A 22684-nucleotide genomic window follows, 5' to 3' on the forward strand; every position below is an offset into this window, starting at 1 on the left:
ACCTAAATAATCTTAACTTATTTTGTACACTTAAAAGGATGTTGTAAACCTTTGACATTCAAGGAGAATATTTCAATATTATGAACGTTAGCCATAGCAAAGTAGAAAAAATACAACTAAGAAGAACAGATAAAGTTTGAAGTAAAAGAAGAAAAATAGTAGTTCTAGAGACAGACAATAGAGAAAAAAGGGAAATTGAAGAGACAGAAAAACATAAACAAATGACAACAGTTAAACATTAATAACAATTTTGAAATGCGCACAGGCTGTGCAACCATTACCGAACCATTGGAGCCCTGTGAGGAAATAAACAATTAGATTAGCCAGAAGAAATAATGTAGTAATATTCGAGTAGCAGCCTCATGTATATCCATAGAATGCGGTGAGTGTTGATCCAGAAATATTCGTAGGTCTTCAGGGCAGTGGAAGGATTTTGAAAAATTATCATTCCAGATTTGCATTGTCGAAGGATCAAAAAGACCATATTTAGATCCAAGAATTCTTTACCGTGGACGAATGTCAGTGATTTCCTTGCGAATCTTAACAGTATCTTAAGCAAAGTCTTGGTGAATTTTTTCTATTACCATTTACCATTAAGGAAGGAATTTCTCCTGCTTCTTTCCTTCTCAAGACTAAATGATAGTGATGTAAAACCTTGAAAATCATTTGTCTTGGCTTAGTGTGATGAGAAGGAATCCTATGAGCTTTATCTATTTCAAATTTCTCAGAAAATGTTATATGCAAAAGACCAGGTATCAGATTCTCCAAATATAATCTAAAATCATTACCTTCTACGTCTTCTGGTAAATAAACAATGAGCAGGTTATACTATCTGTTACTATTTTCCAAATCCAGAAGAACAGCAGACTTTGGAGATATTATTGCCACAAGCAGTGTAAAAGCATCAATTGTAACTTTATTGGCTTGAATTTAAATTGCATTGTCAGATATTTTCATTGACATACTAGCCATATCTTTTCGCAAGTTTTTATTCTCTGACACAATAGTATCAGTGTTCGAGCGAATTGCCTGAATCTCATCAAGAAGTGAAGCCAAAGACGGTTCACTAGATTCCACCACTTTAGATTTAACAGGAGGAGAAATATTTTGTTTCCTTTTATTATGTTAAGCTTGTACATTTTTGTTCTCCATCTCTCTTAAAATAAAGTTCAGCAGGCAAATATTATCATTATGTAGGAAAGAGTTAATAATGAACAGGAAATCTCTCAGTGGAGGCTGGTCTAGCACCTAAAAACTGACTGTGGGAGTGACTAGGCCAAAGTCTCGTCCTTTCCTGAATAATACTCCGCCCCCCTGACTGGAATGCTGGGCTGTACCTAGGTGAAGAGATTGATGCAGAACCAGGATAGGCGAAGAACAGCTTCCGATGCTCTGCAAAGCTGGAAAAACACCTTAGCGGTCAGTACACAGGTTAAAACACTGCTGCCAGTATTTTTGACAAGACTATGGAATATAATCGTCCATAAATCGTTAATTAAGGGCTAAAGCGATGAGGAGTTCACCGGGGGGACGGCCATCTTGATTAGCGCACTCGCGCGTCTCCCAGATCAATGTACTGTTTTAATGCTCTGTAGCACATTGGGCTTTATAACAAGTGAGATTGTATCGAGTACATTTTATCGGTTTCTGGTTTTTATGTATATTTTAATATTTATCCTGTACTTTTATGGCTGTATCCCAGCCAAATAAAGATGAAATTGATTGATTGATTGATTGATTGATTGATTGTATGCATCAGTGTTTGCCTGGGTGTGTTAGTGTATGCATTAGTGTTTGCCTGGGTGTGTTAGTGTGTGCATCAGCATGTGCCTGGGCATGTTAGCATATGCATTAGTGTGAATCTGGTTATGTCAGTGTATGCATCGGTGTAGGCCTGGGTGTGTTATTGGATGCATTACTGTTTGACTGGGTGTGTCTTCATTTCTATATGCCTGGGTGTGCCAGTGTCTGCATTGGTAATTCTCTGAGTGTCTTATCGAATATTTTAGTCTTTGCCTTCCTGTGTTAGTTTCTGTATTAGTATGTGGTTGCATGTGTAACTGGCTGTATCAGTATGTATATCAGTGTTTGCCTGAATGTCTAAGTGGCTGTATCAATGTGTGACTGGGAGTGTCAGTGTCTGTAGGAGTATGGGCTTGGATATGTCAGTTTCGGTTTCAGAGTGTGGCTGGGTTTATCAGTAGGTGTATCAGTGTGTGTTTGGGTATGTCAGTGGCTGTATCAGTGTGTCCTTAGGTGTGCCAGTGGCTGTATTTATCTGTGCATTACTGTGTCAGTCTCTGAGTAGTTTTGTCACTGTATGGCTGGATATGAGAGTAGCTGTATTGGTGTATGTATTTGAGTATGAGAGTGGGTTTATCAGTGTATAATGGGTTTATGAGTCACTATACTGATGTGTGCCTCGGTGTGCGAGTTACTGTAGGAGTGTCTGAGTCAGTGTGTGAATAGCTATAGGTCTATTTAAGAAGCAGTTTCCATGTGTAAAAGTGTGTGATTGCCTGTATGGGATTATAAATTTCTCTATAGATGTGCGAGTTCATGTATGAGTACCTTTGTGGGTGTGTTTGTGACCTATAACTAAAAATACTAATATACATTTTCATAACTTTACTAATATACATTTTTATAACACATTACAAAACAATTTAAATCAAACAATAAACAAACAAACATAATGTAACTTAATTAACCATTTACAAATACACTTTTGTGCACAAGTACTCCAAGAAGCATAAAACAAAGGGATGTTTTGAAGCATCTTACAACACCGTTAAGGGATTTTTTTTTATATATAAATATCTGTACAGCAATACTTACAGCAAGCTTTTATCCAGGGGCACTACAAAGCATTATATACATGGGACTACTTCCGAGTGGAAGCACTTAAAAACAATTCCAGAAAAGGGACACACGTATATCATGCAGGACAAAGTAGGTGCAGCAGGACAGTCCACCTGTTCAGTACCCTTCGGGGAACCACCACCATCTGCAGTCACTGTAATAGCACCTGCCTTCAAAAATGTAAGTAAGATGATTATTCACTGTGCAAAATGCCACTTGCTTTTCACCATACAAATGTCTTCTGTGGGTGCATTTTGCCTTTTCTACTGTTCTCAGTTTCTATACTCATACCCCAAAAGTGATGCATTGTTGAAAGAATCATCAATGAACAGTGGGGAAAAAACAATCATAGATATTGTACAAACCCTTCCACCCCCAAAACTTAATTTCTAACTCTGAGCTGTGCAGAATATATATGGGATAGCTTACATAACTTTTTCACACAAACAAACTGTAACATTAAAGACATCAAATTCAAGATACCATGATAACGTTGCTCTTTGGATGTGGAAAATAGTTGCAAGTGCTTTAAGCACAGATTTGAAAGTATGCTGTCCTTCACCTGCAACAACAAACAATCTATTTCTTGGAGAAACTAGTGATTTTTTTTTTACGCAAAAATGGTACCAAGCAAGTGGTGCTCCTCATATTCATATGCTATTGTTGGCAAGCAATGCACATAAATTTGGAACAGAAACAGATGGGTGTGCTTTCTTTCATAGAACAGTATTTTACATGCACCATTCCAAAAGACACTGAGGAAGAAAGCATAAAGCAGGAAGTACTGTAGTTCTATTCACATTCATGCCCAAAGTATTGTCAGCAGAAATATTTAATTGTTTTCTTAGCTCCCCGTTGAACCTTCACGTTTTCATTCTCTGAAGCCAGTTATTTCTTCCCAGTTCTCTTTGGAAAAAAAGAAGAAGTATACAACTGTTATAAAAGCTTCTTAAAAAGCAACACTACTTGTTTACAAACATTTCAAAAGTACCCCACAAAATCCTCCCAGGACTACCCCTGTATATCAACCTGCACTCCTCCAGTGTGTATTCATTCTTACTGACAAGGGCCTCCTTCATAATGGAATACCTCAACCTCTTCCCCTTTCTCCAGGGACACTAGGGCATACCATCTATCACCAGAAATATGACTCTAAAGGCCAGCTCCCCAATTCTCCTCAGAGATTTTCTGTACCTCTAGAGCTGCTTCATGTCCCCCAAACAACTTGTCTATATCATCCCCCTCCTTACAGCCAGGCACCAAGTATCTGGCTATATGAACTCTTTGTTCTGCACTGGACCCACTGGGTTTGCTCCCACCATTTTGTGCTAGGCTATAACAGCTAATTGGCCTTCAAGTCCATCTTATTGACAGTCACTACATGAACCAACACAACGCTTTTCCCATCCAAGGCTCCCTCAGCCTTAGCTTTTCTCTCATGAGCATCCACCTAGGCCAGCTGCAACCTTAGGTCTCTCTCAGCCTGTCTGTCATTGACCTTCTCAGGGGACTGGGTTTGGAAGGAAGCACTACTTTCTGATTCAAATCCAGTAGGGAACTCTCTCTCTCTGTGGGGGGGAGTTCCCATCTCTCCTCTGGAACCATTGCCCAGTCATTTCTCTACTCTTTTCCTCCTTCTCAGAGCCAATAATCTTAGGGCCCCTGATTGTAAGGTTAACTACAATCAGGGTTCTCCCTTCACAAGGGTGCTGACGTAGTCCTTTTAAAACTCTTTCTGTGGTGCAGATTGCATTCTACGGATGTCCTCCCAGACTGTAAGGGCAAACTAGTACTCAAACTTGGACATACAGGTAAGTAAATGGGTGTATGAATGGAAGTGTGAGTGATTGTGGCAGTCACTGTCTGGCTACATGAGTGATGGGTATATAACTGCTTTTGTGAGAGTGTAATTGGGTCTGAAGTGCCTCCCTGACTGTGTGTGCATGTGTAAATTACATACTATTAAATTATATATTATAAGCAAACACCCACCTCTAATTTTAAACGCATTCATTCATACAAGCATAATAACATTAATATACAGTCAGCATAGCAATTCCTCTTTCTTCTTTCCTGCTCACTATATGTTTAGGTAATATTCTCATCTAAGCACGCTTATATTTTCCCTTCTAGTACACTGTCTAGAAACAACACATTTTCTTTCACCTTACGGACATGAAGTAGAAGGGGACCAAAAGCCCCTCCTGGGCTGTTTTTGGCCCCAGGGACCACTACCTCCCTGGGGCTGGACTGTGCAAACTAAGGGAGGGGGGCCTCACAGGCCCTGGGGACCACAACCCATCCAGGGCCAGCTCTCTTTCTTCCGAGGTGCCAACCCTCAGGAGATAGCAGTTTTCTTTTGCTTGGTAGGATCTTTGACAGTTCATGCCAAGTGAGAGTAAACTGTAAGTCCACTCCCAGTGAGACGGACCAGTGAAACTACCCCCTCTTGCTGGGAGCAAACCTTTCATATGTTTTCCAAAAGCAGAAGAATTTTTTTTTCCCACACACAGGGAACCACATTTTTTGCTGCTTCTTGTGTAAGGAAGCAATGCTGTCTTCCTTTGGAGGCAGGGAGCCACAGGGACAACTGGGGCATTGAGGCTCCCCTGCATTCACCAACCCTGCAGACTTGGCGCCCTGGGTGCGCTCCAAAGTGGCACCCAGCTTCAAGATGCCAGGCCCCGGGGGAGGTTCACTGCAAAAACCAAAGGTAACAGGGAAATTATAGTTAGGCTCACATTTCACTTGTACAAAACCAGTGGAATTCAGCCAACTATAACTTACAGTCCTTCAATCCACAGCGTATGACCTTATATATTACATCACTCATGGCATGGTCAGTGATATCACTGATGACATCTCAAATGACATCACTGATGATATCATCTAATGAGTGTAAGTGTTTATTAAATGCTTATGAGTGTAGCCATGTATGCTAGGCTGCTGCAAAAGTAAAATTTCTATACTTTGTGCACATATATTATGTGAGTGGCTGTGTGACTGTGTGTATTATCTGTGTGTGAGTGGGTGTTAGAAATGGGATTTCTGGCTAGCCAACCAGAAATCCCATTTCTAACATTGGTGATCAGCTGTGGGATTTGGACTTGCGTTTGCGCTGTACCGCAGCAGCAACTGGCTGCACCACAAAACTCTGCATTTAGATAGTCACATGGTATAGGGATTATTGTGCTAAGTTTGCTTTTAAATGTCATTTCTGTGGAAATGTGTTTCTTGTGCACTGTGAGTTAGGTGTCCCTAGCTCGGGAGGGTAGATCATCCCCCTAAGTGCATTGTGTTTTCTGGATTCACCAGAGGGTGGGATCCAGTGGTGGCAGCATAATTGTGTCCAGTGCATTTGTCCCCCGCCCTGCGCCCAGAGTTTGGTACCTGTTTCACGTGTGGTCAGGTTGAGGAATCAGGGGTGGTAGAAACTGCCTTACCAGTCCGAGGGGGGGGTGGCACTAGAAAAGTGAGTGTGAGTTCTCTGGGATAGAGAGCTTGCTGAACCCTTTGTGCATTGTGTGCTCCTGTGTTAAGCTCAGACCCCTAGGTTCCCTGTGTTGAACTTTTCTCAAGAAAATGGAGCCAGCTTTTAATTTCTGTGGTCTGTTTAGATACAGTATGTTAGAGTTGGTTAGGTTCTGTGAAGAGAGAGACATAGAGGTGGGTGAGTCAGATACCCAGTCCAAACTGAGGGACAACCTGATCCTATGGCAAAAGGATGAATGGGAACGTGAGCGCAGTGAGGAAGATAGGGCCCGGGTCGCATGCCAAGAGGGTGGTGGGTCTGTGGGGAGCCCTGAAGATTCAGAAGAGGAGGAAGATTACCTGACAGGGACGCCAGTAGAAAGTGAAGACCCCATAGATAGGGAGTCCCTTGCTGGATCCAGTGTCAGGAGCAGCACCCCATCCCTTTCCCTGTCCCCAGAAGAGGATGGATAGGAGGGAAGAAAGGGAGCATCAGCTGGCCATGGAGAAGCTCAGGTTAGAGCATGCCAAGGAGATGGCGCAGCTGAATGTGGAGGAGAAAAAGTTTGAGACCGAGAGGGTCTTAACGGAGGAGAGGATAGCGGAGGCTGAGAGGGCCTTCGCCAGGGAGAAATTAGCTCTGGAGGGTAAGTTTTCCCCTGAGCGCAGTTCTGGTTTTCTGGATTCCCCAGGGAGGGTAGAGTCCAGTGGTGGCAGCGAAATAGAGTCCAGTGCAGGACGTCCCATTCCCAGTTCACCCAGTCTGGTACCTGTTTCTCAAGAAGAGGAGTCTAGGTTGAAATTCAGGGGCAGTAGGAAGCTGTCTCACCAGTCTTGGGACACGTTTGTGGGTGAATGTGAGGATGCACTGGATGATTGGTTAAGGGTAAACACGAAACGGGATTTTGACGGACTGTATGCTCTGGTTATCAAAGAGCAGCTATGCAGTAGTTTTTATCCCGGATTGCGCCAACACCTGTTGGGATGTGACGCCTTGGATTCTTGGACCCTGGCAAAGAAAGCAGACCGTTGGGAAGGGGTCCCGAGTTCTGATGAGGAATGGGAGAGTACTTCTAACAGTAGTGACTCAAGTAGCTTCCAGTCCAGTATTGAGGAAGAGGCTCAGAGTAGCCCAGCTAGGTCCCAGAGTAGTGAGAGGGGTGTAGGGGCTCACGGCCTAGCTCAGTGGAGTAGGAGTGAGTGGGTGACTTCGAGTCCCCAGAGGCCTGAAACCCAGTGTCAGAACCTGGATGGTTTCTTCAGGGAACACCAGGTTGGGGGCCTAGGCTGTCCTGTGAGTCCATTTGAGGAGGATCACCTAGTGTATGGAGGACCTGGAGCGTCTGTAAATAGAGCACCAGTGGTTCTGATGACTGGCAGTACCGCTCCAGTAGGGAGGGTAAAGAAGTCCAGCGAGAGGAGTGGCATGGGGCTGTGTTCCCCGGTGGAGGAGCCAGTGGGTCAGGGACCAGCCGGGAGGGCTGAGTCTCCTAGAGGTGACCATGGTGACCACACGTCTGTCCTGGGGGATCTTCGCGCACTGTCAGGTGGACAGGGGACGGGAGATCTGTGCCAGGCAGACTGTCAGTTAACATATGAGGAATATGTTACTCTCGGGGGGATGGTGTGTAAGTCCCCAGAAGTCCTGGAGTGCCAGGCAATTATTCCACCAAAGGTTCTAGACCAGAGGTTGGGAGGCCAGGTTCAGGATCAGCCTGACCTGAAGGGTAGGACGACTGTAACAAGTATCCTGACCGGTTCTTCTTCCAGAGGGAGCGCCCCGGTTGGTAGGGAGCAGGATTCTGGAAGGGGGTGCAGAGGGTGGGAGAGCCCACCTCTGACCCCGGTGCAACCTGAGGGGTTAAACCCTAGGTTGGGAGACCAGTTCTCAGGGAGGGGTCCTGAGCTGGTAGGTGAATTGCGTTACGGGGTCGCCTCTCAGAGGAAGCGAGGGCGGAACCCCAGAAGAAGAGGTAGGGGGAGGAGAGCCTCGCCCGTGACTTTTGGTCAGCTTGAGGGTACAGACCCTAGGCTGGAGGATCAGTGGCAGTTTAGAACTGCCCTGATGAGGGGTAGAGTGGAGAATGGTTGCTATGTGCCAGGGGTTACTACCCCCCACTCTGTGATTAGGCAAGGACCGGTGGCACCTGGGTGGCCTAGGGCCTGGTCTTGGCCGCGGACAGCTTGGGAGTACCAGTGGGGTAGCCCAGTTGGTCCGGACAGTGGTGTTAGAAGGAATCCCATGGGTTCACCGTGGCGTAGAACAGGAGGGTGTCCCTGCAGTTGCGTGCCCGCGTCCGTGTTCTATCGCCCCAAGCAGGGAAGTCCATCACGGTGGTGATTGGTATGCCTTGCGTTTTGGCTGGAATGGGGTTGTGTTGGACTTGGCGCTTCTGGCAGGTTCACCCCTAAACTTTTTGCTTTTTCTTGTGACTTGGTGTAGTGATTTTGGACTTCGGCGCACTTTTACCACTGTGTCCCAGGGTAAAGTGCATGCGTGTAGTGAGGTTGGCCTGCCCTCCCATAGGAATGCATAGGGGAATGGATGTGTCCCTGGTAGTTCCTGATGCGTGGGGAGTGCAGGTGCGAGTTTGGTATGTACGGACTCGTGTGATGAAATGCTGCGCGATGATGTGTGCGGTGTGCATGTACCTAGTGTGGAAGTGCCACTTCTAGAAGTGGGCACTTCTGTGTGCAGTATGAAATGTGTACCTTGTCTGGCGATTGGCTGGTTGAGGTCATGTGACGGGTTAGGGAATCCCCAGAGTCAGGATGAGTCACCCAGTGATGAATGGGGAGATCAGCAGCTAGATGGGTGGGAGGAGTACACCTGGGTCCTGAATAGGGCTGGGTTTTCCCCACACAATGCTGGCTCCGCCCCCTGTGGTGCGACTGATGACCCTGGCCTGCACTCTGAATAGGGAGAGGGGCTGAGCAAAACAAAGTGCTCAGGAACCAGTTGTAACTGGTTCGCCCCTTCCCTGCACCTTGAGACAAAGGAAAGCTATGTATAAAAATGGGGCTGTGACCCCACAGAATCTGTTCTCTTCCAGGATCCTGCCTGAGGGGGCTGCTGCTGTTGCTGGGCCAGAGGACCACCACTTGGACTACCTCCCTGCCCGGAGGCCCAGTGAGCTGGCTCTGGGCCCAGCCTTGCCCCCTGCCTACCTTCCTAAGGACTCTACCAGGACTTTGTGGCTGGACTTGCTCCACGTGCCTGGAAGCGCTTTTATTTTACATATAGCGCTAGGAGCGCTTTATCTGGCGCCTCTGCAGGGCCAGGAAATCCCCGGCGTAGGGATTCCCCCTATCGTTGCGGAGATTGGAGGCGGGAGCACACCCCGCATTGTGGGTTCGGTGGCTGGTGCCCACCCTGCTTATCTCTGTGTTTAACAAGCAGGTGCCCACCCTGCATCTCGGCGCTAGGAACACCGAGCGGGAGCCCACCCCGCATACCTACGGATTGATATCCCTAGCGGGTGCCCACCCCGCCAGGGACCTTGCCGCTTTTCTTTGATTTCATTATCGGGAGCCTACCCCGTAGTTTCTGCGGCCGCCGGGAACCCCGGTCCGCCGCACTGCCTGCGGTGACCCGGAAGGGGATCCCGGCAGCCTTAGGGTGGGCGGGGCCAAGGCCTGGAAGGGAAGCGCCGCGTCATCCACCCAGGCGGGAGCCTACCCCGCACTGGGACGGACTGTCTTCAAGTTTGGAGCCGGTAGGCTCCGTACCCAAGTCCCGGGTCCCAGGAGGGGGCCCGGGTGAAGCCCCGCGCTGAGAAGAGTGGCGCCGCCGGAGTCCCGGTGAGTGGGGGCAGCCTGGTTGGTGTGAAGGGTGCGAGGTCACTCTCAAGCAGGGCGCATTGGTGTTTAGAGCCCGGTTGAGGCTCCAACCTCGGGGGGGAGTGTCTTTGAGCCCCGAAAGGCTATATCGCGGGCAGGAGGCTGCCTTGAGATCACGAAACCCCGTGGGGCTTGGGGGGGGGGCATTTTCTAGCGCCCCAGTCTGCTCAGTGCCAGTGCAGGCACAGCACAGTTCTGCCTCGCACAGCTCAACCCCGGGGGCAAGTCATTTTGTCTAAGAGCCCCGAGAAGGCTCCAACCAAAGGGCTCCAACTACGGGGGCATTATTCTCTTGAGTCCCTGAGCAGGACTCCAACATTTGGGGAGACATCCTTGTTCTCGAGCCCCCGAGGCGCCAAGGGGGCATATCCGTTTCAGAGCCCTGGGAGGCTCCAACGTTGGTCCCAGCATCATTGTTTTCCAGCTGCCCATCACTTCGTGGGCAGCTGCTCCGTTTAGGCCCCTGACACTGACATAGGGCGTCCTAGCCCCCCTACAAGGCCAGTTGGCCTAAGGACTGCCACAAGTGGTGGCTAATGTGAGTTTTGCGCTATGGTCCCTAACCCTGCACCTCTGAATGTGTTTTTATGCATCATGTGCCTTGTTTTACACTGCTGAATGTATTTTATGCATCATGTGTTTTCCTTCCCTACACCTCTGAATGTGATGCATCATGTGTAATGTACGTTTACCCCTACAGGTATTGTGATACTTAGGTGGTTGTTTTCTCCTAGTACAGGTGGTGCTAGTGAGGTCCTGGTTCCCTGCGCAATATTTTCCTAAGGTGGTTAGGGTTGCGTAGGTGGTACTTACCTGTTACCAGTAGTTACTGGTTGTGCGCTACATGTGTTATTTAGTGCTACAGTGATTGTAGGTGCTATGTTCTACAGTATTATTTCTATGTTCTAAGTGCTAATTTCTACAAAGTGCTAATTCCTGACAGTGGTCCATGTGGCCCTGTCCCCTGTACATATAATCCCTTGTAAATTCTGCCCGTGCCTGTTGGCACATTGTAAAGTGTGTGTTTTTATCTAATGTGTTTTGGTATAATACAAAGGCTATTTTTATATAATACCTTGTGTGGAGTTTCTTTTGTGGTGGGCCTTGGGTGTTGTTGCTGGGTGCGCGCGCAAACGCTTTACACATCGCCTCCGGGATAAGCCTGTCTGCTAGTGCCAAGCTACCAAGGGGGTGAGCAGGGGCTATCTTGGCGTGTAACTCCCCAGCCCTTACTAGAGTGGTGGTTTCTGCCTGACTTTGGCGCCAGCCCCAGCCAACCAGAAATCCCATTTCTAACAGTGGGTATCTGAGGACCTGTATGGGAGTGTGAGTGGGTATGTGAGTGGCTGTATGGGTGTATGAGTAGGTATGTGAGTAGCTGTGTGGATGAGTGAAGGGCTATGTTATTGACCATATTGGTAAGTGAGTGGGTGTGTGAATGGCGGTATGAGTGAGTGAGTGGATATCTAGGTGACTGTATGGGTGGGTGAGTGAGTGGGTGTGTGAGTGCTTGTATGGATGTGTGAATGGGTATGAAAGTGGTTGTGCAGGTGTGTGAGTGAGTGTGTGAGTGCTTGTATGGGTGAGTGAGTGACTGTGTCTAGAGGCTGCATGGTTGAGTGAGTGAATGTGTCAATGGCAGTATAAGTAAATAAATGGATGTGGGAGAAGCTATATGGTGAGTGTGTACCTGTGCGAGTGGCTGTATGGGTTAGTGACTGATTATATGAGTAGCATTTTGGGTGATTGAGTGGTTCTGTGAGGGGCTGTATGAGTGAGTGGGTAGGTGTATGAGTAGCTCTATGAATCAGTTAGTGGGTGTGTGAGTACTTGTATGAGTCTGTAAAAGGATTTGGGAGTGGTTGTGTGGGAGTGGGAGTAGGCATATGTGAGGTTCTATTGGGGTGTGAATGGGTATGTGAGTGATTCTGTAGATGATGTCATAAGTGATGCCATTTGAGATTTCATCATTGATGTCACTGACTATGTCATGAGTGATGCAGTATTGAAGGTCATAAGCAGTGCATTGCAGAGACGTAGGTTATAGAGCTCAGGCAACGATAACTGCTGAATTTCATGAGTGGAATGTGAGCCTAAATATAACGTCTCTATAACCTATGGCATTTTCAGCGAATACACACAGACACACACACATACATGGCACTACACCGTTGATTGCTTTGTGCAGTGAGGGAAACCTCCCTCCACAAAAACAATCCGTCGAGGCAACTGCAATATAAACCCTTGATAAAGTACAGTAGTGGTGCATGGAGCCAGGCAGCCTAACGGGGAGGATGTAGGAAGTTTGAAAAGTAGGATGGTAGTGGAAGTGGAGTGAATGATATTGCCAGGATTTTATTCCAGCGTGAGCTAGGCAGGTGCTCACTTGAGCTGATTTAAGGCATGATTGTCAACAAGTCATCATGCCTCTCACTTTTACAATGTTTGTAAAGTATAACAGGGCTGTCACATGACTAACTTCTTCTCTGTGGCTCTATCTCTTTATTTGGCTCATAGTCCCAATCTCCTTGATGTGCAATATGCAAAGGGTAACTGATTTCACTCATCAACAAGCATGTGCAATGCAGTAGGTCTCGCATTAGGGAATGTTTGAGTTATTGGCATTGCAAATGAAAAAGTACTAGTACTGCACATTAAATGACACACATATGACATACCTGCAAATAAGCAGTAACACTGCACATTAAATAAGACATGTCTGTAAAGAAGTACTAACACTGCACAACGGATGCATCCAGATTGGGAGGAATAATACATCTTGTTTGTGTGGTGCATATTTCCAATGAAGGTTGATAAGTTTGTTGATTGCAGTCGCACAGCTGGGTGCGCTTGGTGATCTGTTGGAGGGAGCGTCTGCTTTGCCTGATGTCACTGGAGAGCAATTTGATTGGTATACTTGACAATGTTAGTTTTATTGGTCCAGTAGACAATAAAACCGCTGCATGACCACACTGTGTGATCCTGGGCACACTTTACAAATCCTACCTCCCATCCAGCGGCTGAAGTGCAAACTGTAAAACCTGATAGCTGGGCACAGTTACGGCATCACTGCAGGCCCACCCTGTGTGATCTTGGGCATTTATCGCATCTCAAAGTACTTTTAAATGCTTGAGCTTGGGATAAACCTTAGAAAAATACTCTCATGCATTTGACCTACCCAGGTGTTTGCTGCTACGTGCTTGATAAGAAATCATGCAAAACACAATTGCAACATCTGTGCCCCTTCCAAATAAGCACTAGAAATCAGAGTAGTAATTAGTCTGTAGGATGAGTAAGATGCCCTCCAGCCTCCACTTGAAAACAGGGGTGTATAGTTTGCTGGGGGGGGCATGCAATACTTTAACATGGGTAAAAGTGTCCAAAGTCACACCGTCTGCCCGTTAAAGAGTGGCTCGCAGTGGCCGGCTGGCCTGGCTGATTAGGGGAGCTGTCGGTGCCCGGCGTGGCAGGCCCGTTGCTGTTCCGTCTGTAATGTGCCGAGCCTCCCGGCAGGTGTGGGGGGATCACAAGTGCGACCGCCCCCACCCTCGGAGGCTAATTAATTGGCAGAACAAGAGTGCATTAAGGCTGATCTAGGAGGGAGCCCCGCGCTGGCACCTTCTGTGTGTATGAGCTAAAGGCGGCTGGTTGTGTGTGTGTCAAATGCCTCTCAGACTACAGAACGCAGCGAATGTTACGTCCAAATCTGAAATCAGTCGTGCTTGCGGGCACGTGCCTAGGTATGTCTGTCTAAGTGTGTGTGCTTCATAGTAATAGTCTATGTGTCACTGCATCGTAGACTGTGTGCTACTTTAAGCATGTAACAGTGTGAGTGTATGCAATACTGCGCTTGTGAGTCATGCTGTTTGTGAGTGGGTTAGTACCTGACAGTTACTGACCTTGCTGTTGTGTGTGACCCACTCTGTCTGTGCCACTGTATGCGTGTGTGTTTATCCTTGAGTGTGTGTGTATGTGGAGCACAATGTACTGTGTGTGTGTGCGCGCGATGAGCGCGATGTACTGTGTGTGTGTGCGCACGCATGTGTGTACAGCGAGTTACTGTATGTGGCCTACTGTGTGTGTGCGTGTGTGAGCCACTGTGTTTGTGTGCGTGTTCCACGCTGTGCTGTCTATCTATCTATATGTTTGTTAGTGTGTGTGCGCTGCTGTGTGTGTACCACTGTATGTGTGCGTGGGTGCCAGAGTATATAGACACACACACGTGCAAATCCTCAGTCTGTGTGCAGTGTACGTCACACGTCATCTACGGTCCTGTTCCGCTTTACTTTATTTTGATTGCAGTATAAAAAAATGCTTGTTTATATTAGACTGGGGAATACAAATCAGGAATCTAATGTTCAAAGGGAGGGTTGCATGCCAATGTAGAAAAATGCTTGTTTGGGGTGGGGGGTTGAATTCAGAGAAACACATCGCAATAATTCGGGAAGTGGAGTGAGTGTGCGGGGTGGCACATCCGTCAGGAACCGAAAAGCAGGAGGGGAGGGTTAGATCCGTTAAGAACCGAGGAGAAACACTGAGGGAGACAAATCCGAACAAACGCGATTCTTTGAGGGAGGAAGGGAGCCGCACAAGAACACACCAAGGTGCCGATTCCGATCCGGTGAAAATAATTTGCGTACGACCCGTATCCATATTTTATTACGTACGAGTCGTACAAGTACCGTACAAACTGGCAAGTACGATTCGTCCGTGACAAATAACCACAAATAGCGTCGGGAAAAGTCTACGAGAGTGCGTCGGAAAGTGTCCACGTCCGAATATCGTCGGGTAAAGTGTACGAAAGTGATCCGGACAGTCTCACGTACAAATCGTAAAACACAAGTCCGAGTGCGCAAGTACGATCCCGACCATCCGTCCGAATACACAATCGCACATAAAAACGCCCGTACGGAGCCAACGCAGTAGCACACATGTACACGGGTAAACTCATGCCCGTGTACGAGCCGTACAGCCCCCCACCCCCAAATATGTCAGCACCGTACACCACCCTGTCCGCACTGCACCCCAGCCCCGCAACTGTACCCGCCGTACCCCCCCATGTACGTGCAGCACCCCCTCATGTATGCGCCGTACCACCGCATGTACGCGCCGTCCCCCAGGGCCACACGTGTATGCACTGTACCCCCACCGCATGTACGCACTGTACCCCCAGCCCCCCACCACATGTATGCACCGAACCCCCACCGCATGTACGCACTGTACCCCCAGCCCCCAACGCATGTACGCACCGTGCCCCCACCGCATGTACGCACTGTACCCCCAGCCCCCCACTGCATGTACGCACCGTACCCCCACCACATGCATGCGCCGCACACCAACACCGTACCCCAGCACCCTCACCCAGCATCACGTATGTATGGATCGTACCTACGTGAATAAGACTCATACAGAACCAGGACACTGTAAAACAGCACAAGGAGGGTCAAATCGACTCGCACAACACAAAACACGTCTACGTGACAAAATACATCTCAATGACTGACCTGCCACATCCAAACAGCCCAACAGAGGCCCCAAACACAACCACCTCTTATAACACACCCACCAAAATTCAAACACAGCCACACCCAAAAATTGACCAATAAAAAGGGCCCACACACACAAACCATGAGCCTTTGCAACAGACCTACTGCTGACAGAGCCCACACACAAACAACCCCACATTACTCATACCTTTGCTACACCTTCACTCACACACCTTCACACAACCTCCTCCACAAACATCCCCCTCTTCACATTCACACACACACACTCACATTCACACCCACACACCCACAACCATCCACACCCACACCCACACCCACACCCACACCTCACACCATGCCCACAGACAAGAATCCAAAGTTCACAACGGCGAAGCTGGACCTCCTTGTCAACGAAGTCATCAGAGTCGAGCCACAGCTGTTTGGAACATTGGTCAGACAGACCAGCATAGCTGAAAAATCTGCCATGTGTCAGAGGATTGTCGACAAGGTGAAAGCTGTTGCGCCCATCCGAAGGACCAGGCATGAATGCCAAGCCAGGTGGTACGATCTGCGCAGGGCGGTCAAGAGGAAAATGAATGCAGAATATGCCCAGACCAACATCACTGGAGGTGGGCCGCCCCGCAGACCCGTACACTACCATCCCTGGGAGGAGAAGGTGATGGCCATGCTACCACCGGTGGGAGTACACGGAGTCGAAGGAGTCGCAGAGCCCAATGAGTACACAAACAACTCACGTATCATGGGGGGAATGGCATCCACACCCCAACTACAACAAATGCACGCACCTACCCCCAAGCACTCACCGCACACAACCACACTCAAAAACCACGCCCATGCCACTAACGTCACCATGCACCCTTCACAAATCAAGGCAAGGCCATGTCCAAGGCTACAACAACCACAAACACAAGACTGGATGTCCGGGAGGCTGGGCCCCACACAACACATTGTGAAAATGATACGCAGACAACAATGCCCTCAGCCCATATGGCATAGGTACATACCCATGCACAATGCACAGGGACTGGCAAAGTACTGACAAGGTAGCTGACACTGGGCCCTGCTGTATGCAGCACAAGGCCCTCCTGGGACCACTGTACACTCAAACAACAACTCCACTAGCTCACATACCCAGCACAGGAACTCACACAGACTGTCATGCCAGCATGCACCATGAGGGGACACACACATCACCTGGAAGACCCAATGACAACTCACACTACACACAACAGCACGCCCGGTCACCCCCCCTAACACAAGCACACACACCCGGGGCAGGCAACGGATTCACACACTCCCACAATGGACATGTGACACAACAAGACCAATCCAGAGCCGAGTAAGCATCAGAGCCAACTATCTACAGGTCACACACTCAGGAGAACATCCCAATCTGTCCCTCGCAACATACCCATCCCCAAGTGGACACTGAGAGGCTAGGGACATCTAACTACCTGGAGGAACTGTGTCAACTTGAATATGTATGAAACATGGATGTGGCATGAAACAGCATTAACATTGTCTCCCTCTCACACACAGGGCAACGTCGACGATCTCCCCCCAACACTGGGGGGGAAGAATCACAGTCCCAGGCACCGCATGAAGACGATCCCACCGGCAGCGACGACTCTCAAAACTCCGTGGATGACCCCGACCAACCTGGCCCCTCTGGTGCCCAAGCCCCTGCAGCACCTGCATCAAGTACATCTGTGCCAACCCCCACCCCATTCCTGCCACATCCCAGGAGACACCCAGGAGCCCTGCTCACACTGAACAACACCGCCAGTCTGACCAGGAGGGACAAGGTTCTGCGGGCACCCAGGAGGAGGCAGACAACCCTGCAAATGCCATCCCTCAGGGGTCCCGTAGACCCGATGTGCCCACAATGGCAGGCCAGGCTCGTGTGGGCAGGGGTGGTGGGAGTGGAGGCAAGTGGAGGCGCAAACCTGACCAGCCAGCTCAGGACCCCGGTATGTCACACATAAGCAACATCCTGGACTCATACCGGCGTGACACCAGAGGCATCGACCAGGTCGTCTCTAGACTTTCCGGGATGCAGGGGACCCTCGATGACATTAAGAACCTGCAGGTCGAGCATCATGCCAGTCATCAACAACACCAAGGACGGATGGAGGCAAGACTGGCTGAGCTCCTGGCAGTGCACAGGGACGTGAGCCAATCACTCCGTCAGATCACCCAAAGCCTGGCAAACCATCCCTGTACCACCAGGCGTAGACCAGCACCAGACACAGGGAGGGAGGAGGAGGAGGAGGATTCATCTGACGGAGCGTCCCTAGCATCGTCAAGGCCTGCATCTGAGGGTCCCCGGAGGAAGGTGGGTCGTCCACGGAAAAGACCGTGAGAGTCAGCGGACCATCCACATCTCCCAGGTCACCTGGCCTGGCACCTGGCCCTCTGGCGCAACAGCACCACCTCATCCAATGACATTCTCTGCCACATGGACTTGCTGGTCACAGTCTAACCAATGATGACCAACACTGTGGTCTGGACTCTGATGACTCCAACTGACAAGGATGCCATCTCCCCCTGTGAACTTTGGATTCTATTCCCCCGGTAGAGCACCTTAGCACATCTACCATAAGACTCACCCCACCAAAAATAAAATCTTATTGTTCTGCACATGAGATGTTGCTGTCATTTTGCATTATTCAACGACATATCTGTGTGGAAATGTCTAACTATGCCTGAGTGGTGAACTAACTCCAGCCATCCATACCCTGGGATCAGAGTCTGGTACAGGACACACATGGATCACAAGGTATCATTCAATGTAGGCATGGAGCACAACACTCACCTGTGATGGCCTCTGGCTGCTGAGGGGGGGCTTGCTAAACTGTGCGGACAGACCTATTTGGGAGATCATCATCAAGGCGTAGAGGTCATGGCTCATGTGGAGGTTCCCGGGGAGGGAGTCCCAGGTATGTGTGGCCAGGTGGGAGAACAATGTCCTGTATGCTGGAGTACGGTGGATGTGAAGAACGGTGGCCAGGGCAAGGTTGGATGCACGGAGATGGCCCAACGGGATCTAGGATGACAGACGTAGAAGGTTGGTTGGGGTCGGGGTTGTGGACTGCCTCCTGAGTGTGGGTGGGGAGTGTGGAGGTCATCCTGCAGCAGACAGTGATCCATAGCAGCTATCCATGTGAACGGTGAGTGTTGAAGCTGAGGTGTGCAGATGCCCCCTGGAAGTGGACCAGTTTCCTGGGAGTTTGGATGTACTTGCTCCGTAGACGGCAGGGCAGTATATGAGACGGATGTTGTCATGGACCTGGGGGATGGTCTGTCGTAACTTGGAGTGGATCTATCTGTGGATCATGTGCATGATGCAGAGGGCGTTGCAGCATGAGGTCCAGATGCTGTGGACTAGCATGGCATATGTGAGCAAGCCAAGCATGATGCACACCATCTTGTGTGTGTGGCCACTGGGTGCTTGTGCAGGGCCCGCAGCAGCAGGCGCCATCTCCCTGCAAAAAGCCACATTTTTCACACAAAGACTAGGATGTCAGAAGGACAACTGCAACAGGCGCGTGTGTAAAGTAAGGAGTGTCCGGTGTCACATGGCACACCCAGAGACAATGCATGCACAACCACCAAAGAGCCATTACACCGGATCAGGAAACTCAAGGGCGACCTGCGCACAGGAGACACACCCTCAGCAGCTGTTGATGGCCCATTGTGTGGTCGACCTTGCTAAAAAACATACACAACCATGCACTTCATGCCCAATAAGGAGCCTAATCCATGAGCAACTGCATGCATGTCGCTAAACTACACATGGACTCCTATGCATTATCTACAGCAAGTATGCCAGAGATGCCGCATGCCAAGTGGCAAGAGACATGCATTGACAGAGATGAGGCACCTTGGAGTGTGACAAACACCTTTATTACTCAGCCTCACACTAATGGAAATGCATCCATTGGAACAGACTCACAGGTCATTTGGCTGAACATGTGTGACCTACACTGGACACCCCCTTCAACACACAGATGTGGTAAATCCTACTGAGCTGGCACACAAGTGAAGGGGTTGAGCCTCACACCCCTTGCTGCACACCGAGAGGCTGCAATTCCCCATTGAGGCTGTCATGGGGATGTCCCACACCATGTCCACCATTAGCATCCGTATGTTCCTGAGGGACGTTATACACACATTGATGCCTTCATCAGAATCCACAATCCATGACAGATGACTGTCAGGAAGGGTGACTATCAATTCATGGGAGCCATGCAACACGTCATGTGGCCCATGGTGATTCGACATGTATGCATGGTAACACAACATGCACAGGAGCAGTCCCCACATATCACAAACACGTACCACCCACAAAACGCCTTGCTGCACTCCTTACCCAATATGACTTTTCACCATGTCTGTGCATGTAACTCTGATCCAGCACACGTTGCAATACTCATGAGGAATAGCAGGAGGGCAATGATGACATGAGCAGACGACAGCCACAGGAACCTGGGGAGGACAGACACACAACAAGTCAGCGAAGAGCTTGTAATCCGCAGACATGTACATGTACTCTACAGGAATGATGTTGTCACCATGCTATTAATTAATTTTGTGTTCCCGCAAAAATGTGTGGAATGACATCATCACTTGAATGACACATCAGAACACACCTCCAAGTCACTTAGCACACAGTCAGCTCGACACACACATTGCAACACATGCCACACAAGGCTCTAAGCGTGAACACTCAGACACAGGGACTCACCATCATGAGAAGAAGTTGTGGATAAGCTGACTCCGGATGTCCTCATCCTCACTTGCCCCGTGCCCAAGCCCTTCATCCTCCATGGGTAGATGATCTTGCTCATCCGGATCCAGGACATGCCATGTTGTGCAGCATGCAGCACACAAGGAAGATTTTGCAGACCTTCACCGGGGCATATGGGAGTGCGCCGCCGGTCTTGGGGAGGCACCGGAATCTGCTCTTCAGGAGTCCAAACGTCCTCTCAATCATGCGCCTCGTCTGCCCATGGGTGTCGTTGTACCGGTGTTCTGCGGCTGTTCTGGGGTTGCGGAGAGGCATCATCAGCCATGGCATGTTGGGATAGCCAGCGTCCCCTACATGGAAACATCATGGACAGAAGTGGGTCAGGAGAAGCAGTAAGATATTAAGATACCGCTAAATACAGGACTAACAGAGTATACCCACCAACAAGACATGCACGTTCGTTGCGCAGCTGCAGCATAATTTCAGGCACCCTGCTATGCCTCATGATGTAGGCATCGTGTGCTGATCCTGGAAAACGGGCACAGACATGGGATATCATCATGTTAGCAAGACATACCACAAGGGCATTGATGGAGTGGTAATGTTTGCGGTTACGGAAGGCTACCTCCTGTGCCTGTGGTGGTACCAAAGCCACATGTGTCCCATCAATGGCCCCATTGACATGGGGCATCCCTCCCAGGGCATAGAACTCACCCTTGACACCTGTCAACTGCTCACGAGTTGGAAAATGTATACATTCATCCAGGTGTACCAACATGGCCTCTAACACATCATGCAGGACACGGCTGAACATGGTCTGGGACATGCCACCTACATCAGCTATGGTAAATTGAAACGTACCCGTGGCAAAGAAATGTAGGGCTGCCATCACCTTCATCTTGGGTGTCAGTGCAGTAGGATACCTGTGTAGCGGTTGGAGGTGTGGTGGCAGCCTTGTGGTCAAGTTGTCAATCAACGGTTGGGAGAAGCGGTAGCGCCGTATACAGTCACGTTCCCTCATGGCAGCCAAGTCTGGCATTGGTCGGGGGAGAGGCGTTGCCCTGCAGAAATTTGGAAGGAATAACGAAGATTGAGTACAGCACTACACCACTGTCAATGAACTGAGCACATGTTCAACAGCTAATACACATATGCTACATACAGAGTCTGTTCTGTGCAATGCATCCAGGACACGTATGCCAGCCAGGTGACACCCCTACCAAGAGTCAGCTACACACGTGGGTGCTCAAGGTCAACATGACATGCCATGAAACTAGCTGTGGGCCAGTGTAAGTGAACAGGCAGACGCATTACAGGAGTGACAGACATCCACATATGTGCAGAAGAAGGATGTTTTATCATACAGACAGGTTGCGGAACACTAGAGGCACAGGTCACATGTCCTTGAAGTAGGACAGTCCACACACCTTGCCATGAAGGGGTACATGTCAAGACTGATCACACATACATTGAGACTACGCAGATATGTCCTTGTCTCGCAAGTCCATGTGCGATGCATACATACACCCGTTACGTCTGACTCCACATGTGGCCTGGTGTGCGTAATAGTGTGCCATGGCCAACGACACGCAGACACATGTTGGATGCAGCAACTGCAGATGCATGTCACGGAACAACTACAGCAAGCTCATGGGAACACATGACACACACATGACATAGTCACATCGTGCAACGCCGGTAGTTACATGTCAGGTGTCATTATCCGTGTCCCTGGCATCAGGGGACAGTTGCGGGTGTAGGCGACTGTGCCATGCCAGTGATGCAGTGCTCGACTGTCCCCAGAGAGTAGCTCCTCTGTATAAATTGATATCAAGTAATTTGCTGTTGTGTCATGCTCCCCATTGTTTCCCAGTGGCATGGTGGGTAAACCAACTGTGTGGTGCAGGGCCTACATATGTTTGTAGTATTGTAGATGTTACTCATGTTGCTGTTCATGCTATGCGCTGTGTCCTATGTAGTTTGGACTCATGTGTCATATGTATACAGGTGTCTGATCATTTCCTGTCTCTTCTCCTTGCCCACAGCATCGTCGGGGGAAACCGAGGAAGACACTGGCACGGACGTGGGGGAGGGATCCAGCACCGGGGCCACCAGTGCTGGGGAGTCGGGTGCAGCAAGTGGCACGGAGGCCGAGGGGAGTCAGGCGGAGGACCTGTCCAGTCCCAACACCGACTATGACGCTGACGGGTCCGAGGCAGAGCTCCGAGATGGGACGGAGACTGCTTCCAGAGCT

Source organism: Triturus cristatus, chromosome 2_1 (assembly GCF_964204655.1).
Source record: "Triturus cristatus chromosome 2_1, aTriCri1.1, whole genome shotgun sequence".
Lineage (NCBI taxonomy): Eukaryota > Metazoa > Chordata > Amphibia > Caudata > Salamandridae > Triturus > Triturus cristatus.